The 5,731-nt window shown below is 34.7% G+C and overlaps 1 long non-coding RNA gene across 1 annotated transcript; it reads left to right on the top strand.

The window, feature by feature from the left end:
- Positions 1-781: 781 nt before the first annotated feature.
- On the top strand, positions 782-3,658 carry LOC148139763 (uncharacterized). Its single transcript, XR_015753521.1, has 3 exons — positions 782-877; positions 2,834-2,932; positions 3,121-3,658. It is a non-coding gene; the product is annotated as an uncharacterized LOC148139763 (long non-coding RNA).
- The last annotated feature ends 2,073 nt before the right edge of the window (positions 3,659-5,731 follow it).

Below are 5,731 nucleotides of genomic sequence, written 5' to 3'. Positions count from 1 at the left end.
TCAAGATAGTTACAATTGTAAAAATATCCTTAACATGCACTCTTAGAATAGTTCCAGATGTCTTAGATACTATTGCATACAAGATGTGGTGAATACTAACACTAAGAATTCTTTTCTTAATTTTTAGCTTGGTTAGACAACAAGTGTTTTTTTTAAATTGAACTATATGATGTTTAATGTTCCATATTTAAAAACTCTGAAGTGTGGAAATGATGCATAGAACTTTACTATGAAGGAAACAAATTTGTCACGGCCAATTTCTAAATTACAGAATGTTCAGATTCTTGTATTCTAAATACCATATATCAACTGCATGCTTCCACTATTTCTTTCTAAAAGCTTAGTATCTAAGATTGTAAAGTTGTTCATAAATTCTCCGCAAACACAATTTTGTGCTTTCTATAATCTTTTATGATGGCATGTCAGACAGCCCACATAAAACAGAAACTCCAGGAAATTTGATCTTTTATCCATGAGAGTTAATTTACGTTATTACATCATAGGTGCAATGCATAACACAGAATTTGTTTCACAATAAGGCTTGGTCTCTTTGCGCTCTCTAGTACAAAATGGCTGCTACACAGTATCTTCAGACTAGAATCTGCCTGACACTGTACTTAATCCACATAAACAATGCCTTATTGTTGCAGAAATATAACGTAGCTTCCAAATGAAAGCCAAGTTGATCTAATAGAATATATATCTAAATTCCATGCACATAAATTAGCATACTGGCAAAACAAAGGCATGTCCCCTTGAAATAAATTGGTTCTTATCTTGCCAGAAAATGATACAGACGGATACAAATGAAGCCAAGAGGCAAAGAACACAGCAGTTGAAAAAGCTCGATGTGTGGCACACCAAAACAATATTCAAAGTATGCCTTTATCAACCAGTTTATTACTATATAGTTAAATGTCAGTGTATTTTATAATTTAAAAGTTACATTTATTTGGGCAATTGCAGTTACAGATGAAATTCCTTAAAATTATTACTGATCATTCATTTTCACAGCTGCGTAGCTAAAACGTTTTTGATAATGTACAAAATGCATTGTTTTCAGCATTTTGTATATTTTATTCAACAACAAAAGTATAAATAGAATAACAACTCGCTACCCATATGCTAATGATGTAAAAAAAAGGTTCATGCGCAATGCATGTTTCCCATAGTTGACAACAGGTGTTTAACTAGATTTGTTTTGTTCCATCACTGAACGGTTACTAAAAAGTTTAGAGAGATCACATAAATTATTAACATTTTGTCATATTTCCCCTACCCCCACTTTTCTCTTGAATATGTCCTTACTGGAATACAGTTCTAAGGTGTCAATCTCATTCTTAAACAGAATGCCATAATTGATATGTGAGCCTTCGCACAACTAAGCATTAAAATCAAACTGAATCTATCATTACCCAGCATTTACTGATGAAGAATTCCAGAAAAACGCACCAGATAGAAAACCAGAACAGAAACTCTTGCTCATTTTCTTCCAGTATATTCAGGTATAACAAGGCCGATTTTAGGTGTGGCCCCAAACCCACCACTGGGTTTTGTCTTAGATGAGGACAACTAACTCAACAAAAGAAGGACATCAAAACTGGAATGCTTTTGGTCTGTATTTGTAGTGTTGTAGTGATTGTGTTACTGCACAAAATTATAGTGATTATGTTACTGCACTAGTGACCTTAGTAAGCCTCCACTTTCCAAAGAAATTTGTAGATTGGCTATTTTGGGAAGCAATTGCACAGGCAAAATTGAAAAGTTAAAGAAAGGTCTGATGGATGATCATTGCCCTTAAACAAATGTGGATGTGGATTTCCAGCCTTTGCTTGATTTTATTTTAAATAAAGCAAGTGTTAGACTATTAATGCATGGCATAGTATGGCATGTTAGACTATTAATGCATGGCATAGTATGAGAATACATATACAATCAGCCCACATTTGAAGAGAGTCTGCCAATTGTCAAGGAAATGATGGATGATACGGATGGAAAAAGCAAAATGAGAAACTTAATCTCATGCTAGTGTACCAATGTACAAATTTAACAAGTCAAGCCATCTCTTCCCATTTTCTTCACAACCAGTAGTGAGAGACATGGGAAACGTACAATATTTCACATTGTTACACTGAAGAAATGTTTTTAAAAATGTAAATGTATTTATCCCAAGCCATGATGGAAGGCAACACACTTCATAAAGCTTCAATGATGCGTTCCAGGAACTTGATGTGTCTAGCTAAGAGAGTATATACGAGATAGCAGTGGCATCCTTATCCAATTTTAGGAGGAGAGAATTACATTTCCTTCATATTGCAGATAATGTAATTTCAAAATTAATGTGGTATGCATTTATTTAACATGTCAATTTTATTTATAGTATTAAACAGATTATAGCATATTTTAAATAAACAGCCAGTTAGTAACACACTAAAATACAATGTCGGCTGAAGTAACAGAGCTGGCATATAGCCTGTCACATTAAAGGTCTTTGTTCCTTAGCAATTGCTCTGTTACATATTTGCCGTTGAGACAGAAACATTGAATACACAATATAGTCTTGAAACAAAATCTTTGGGTCAGAGTTTTAGGAATAAAGGAGTACTGTTTATTTACCCCTTCTTTTTAGTTGTTTTAATTAATCTGTCAGACATGTCACAGGTAAGACTTAAACCCAGGCATTCTGGCCAAGTGGTAGGGATACTACCATCATACCACAAGAGCCCTAACATTTAACAAATGCCTAATAAAGATGGGATTTGAACTGACATGTGCAGAGCAATTGGCTAGCAGTCCATTATTTTAACCTCTCAGCTAACCAGTTATGCTTCAGCCTCTCCTTTTAGGCTGTGTTTGCTGACCACAACTGCAAGTACACACTCAGCATCCATAAACTTGCACAGCCTTCAAGACACAGTCAGTAACAATGCAGGTAAATGCTTGTTTCAAATAATAGGAGCCATTAAAAGTATTTGTTTATTTTCAATGTAGATGGACTTCTCTTTAAGCTGTTTCTTTTCATTTTTGTCTTATTTTTAAATGATCAAAATGGTGCCATATTGTGGTGACGAATGAAAGCTTTTCACCATTTTTTATTGTACTTCTCATTGTAAAATACAGGTTACAATAAAGAATCAACCATTCAGAATATTGTACAGCCAAAAGCAGCACACCAGTAGTCAAAAGACTCTGGTCAGATCACACTTTAAACTCTTCATTCAATCCTACTTGCCAAGACTGAAGGAAGGCATTCAGATACTGGGGAGACCACATACCTCAGACTAAATTGGGAGGTTTTAATGTATGGCAGGAAGTTTATTAAACGTTAACAATTGTATGTGTTTTCTGTTTGTTTTCATGATATCATTTGCAGTTGAGTAACAGGAAATAATGCACCCAATAAATAAATGACAGGATTTAGATAAAACTGCATTAAAGATAATAGGAAACTGCTGGGTGATTGGGATACTGGATCATTGGAATCACAAGTTGTTAAAGGAATTCTCCATTGCTGTCTAAATTAGCATAATGACTGGGTTAGAAACAAAAGAAAAAGCAAAACTATTTTGGATGATTATCTGTAGGCTACAATAAATGCTGTATTTGATTCACCCATATTGTTCCTTAGTACAGGCATCAACCAGTTCATTTCACTCGGTCAGAAAGTTGTGATTGGATCAAGTCTAATTCCAGGACTTGACCACAACAAGTTTGGCTGAAACTCCAGTGAAAAATAAAGCACTGCGCTGTCAGAGTGAGACAACAAAATTACACCTGCAGCTGTAAAAATCCCATGACACTATATTTATAAAAACCAAGTGGTGATTCATGTTAAAAATTCAACCAAGGAAGGCACCAGGATGCTACTTAAATCAGAACAGGTGCATCATTTATAAAACATTGCTCAGTGAGTAGACAATTTGTCAACAACTTTAATTACATGTTAGTTTTAATAGAGTATAAAGAAAGAAAATTTCACTAAAGCAAATCTATTGATGCTATGAATTCATCACCTTAAATTGCCTCTACTATGACCATCCGTAGCTGATCTATAAAATTTAAAAATACTTGCATTTCTATAATATAGTTCACAACCACCAGCCATTCCAGAGATCTGTACTACCAATGAAGTACTTTGTTGAAGTGTCATCAACTAATATGGGAAATGCAACAGTCAATTCGCACACAGCAACCTCTCAATGAACAGCAATGTGATAATGACCAGGTAATTTCTTTTGTGATGTTGACTGAGGGATTAAGATCAACCAACCACCAACTTGGACCTGCACATAAATTGACGCTATTAGCACAGATCTTAACTATCTTCATATTTTCAGTATCTGGCTCATATATTAGACAAGAGATTATAAGTAGCAGAAAATGGTCAGTGATAGATTGCCACATTAAAAATATTTAGACAGAAATACATCATGTGATTGTACAGATATGGCAAGTTACCATTTTAGAGATGCTTCTATTAATTAGTCTCATCATGAACATCTAAAAAAACAGAAAAATAAAACCAAGAACTGGAAATACTGGAAATCTGAAATAAAAAAACAGAAATTGCTGGAGAAACTTTGCAGGTCTGGCAGCATCTGTGCAGAGTCTGTGCAGTGACTGACTGGACTTGAAATGCTAATTCTTTCTGTCTCCACAGATGCTGCCAGACCTGATGAGTTTCTCCAGCAATTTTTAAAGATTTTTCAATCTAAAAAATATATGTTGAAGGTACCTGCTTGTTGCAGGTGAGAATGGGCTGCATCCAGGATGTATGCCACGTCTGGATTGTATATCATTGGCTGAGGCTATAGAGGCCAAGTTATGAGTGGCAGTTCCTTCTGAAGACTAACATAATTGAAGTAGATGTTCATCTTACATCTTTTATGGAAAAACTTTACCAAAAGAGAAAGGAATATACAAATAACAAATAATGTATGTAGAAAAGAAGGAAGGAAAGTACCATAAAACTATTTGATCATATTTATATATAGTTCACTGTTCTGATTGGGTACTTTCATGCTCAATGCATAAAGGCCACATTCTCAAGATAAACAATCACTACAGCAGCCTCAGGTGAAATCAGCATGGTTTTAGGTTAAAAAAAAAGTCATTCTTTCATCATTGTGACAATAAACTCAATTAGCAATAATCTACCTGCACAGGCTTACCCTCAATTCTGCAGTATTAGTTTAGCCTCAACCTTGTGCCTACTTAGTCACTCCTTCACCTCTTCAGCGTTTCCCATCCTGCTGAAAATGAAGATATTTTTAAAACAAAAGCTGGAGTCCCACCCTGACATCTTCAGCTAAAATACATCTTGTGCACTTCCCATTCAACTCCTGAAACAGCTGCTCAGTAGATGCAAAAACATTTATCTTGATGCAATAAAAGCTCATAAACCTTGGAAAAGTGAACATACTTCTATTAACCCCTTCAATGAAAATAGAAAATCTTGATAACTTTTTAAACCACTGTATAGAAATCGACTAACAATAGTGCAATGTGATTAAAAATATCCTTTGTGCTCCTGTAGGACAGGCTGGTTAAAAAGTCTAATGAAGTGATTATAGTTAATACTTTTTTTCTCAAAATAGTAAACATATTGGGCTGAACTTTAACAAAATTCAGCTAAATGTCATGGTGGGCTTTTCTCCACGAGTTCCAATGAGTTACCTCATACAACTCTCTGTGCTCATCTCATTAGGTATATAGAGGGTGTCCATGGAAA

This window comes from Chiloscyllium plagiosum, unplaced genomic scaffold (genome assembly GCF_037043375.1).
Source record: "Chiloscyllium plagiosum isolate Xiang-an unplaced genomic scaffold, Cpla_swu_hap1 HiC_scaffold_37, whole genome shotgun sequence".
Classification (NCBI taxonomy): Eukaryota; Metazoa; Chordata; class Chondrichthyes; order Orectolobiformes; family Hemiscylliidae; genus Chiloscyllium; species Chiloscyllium plagiosum.
This window is presented reverse-complemented; position numbering and strand designations above follow the sequence as displayed.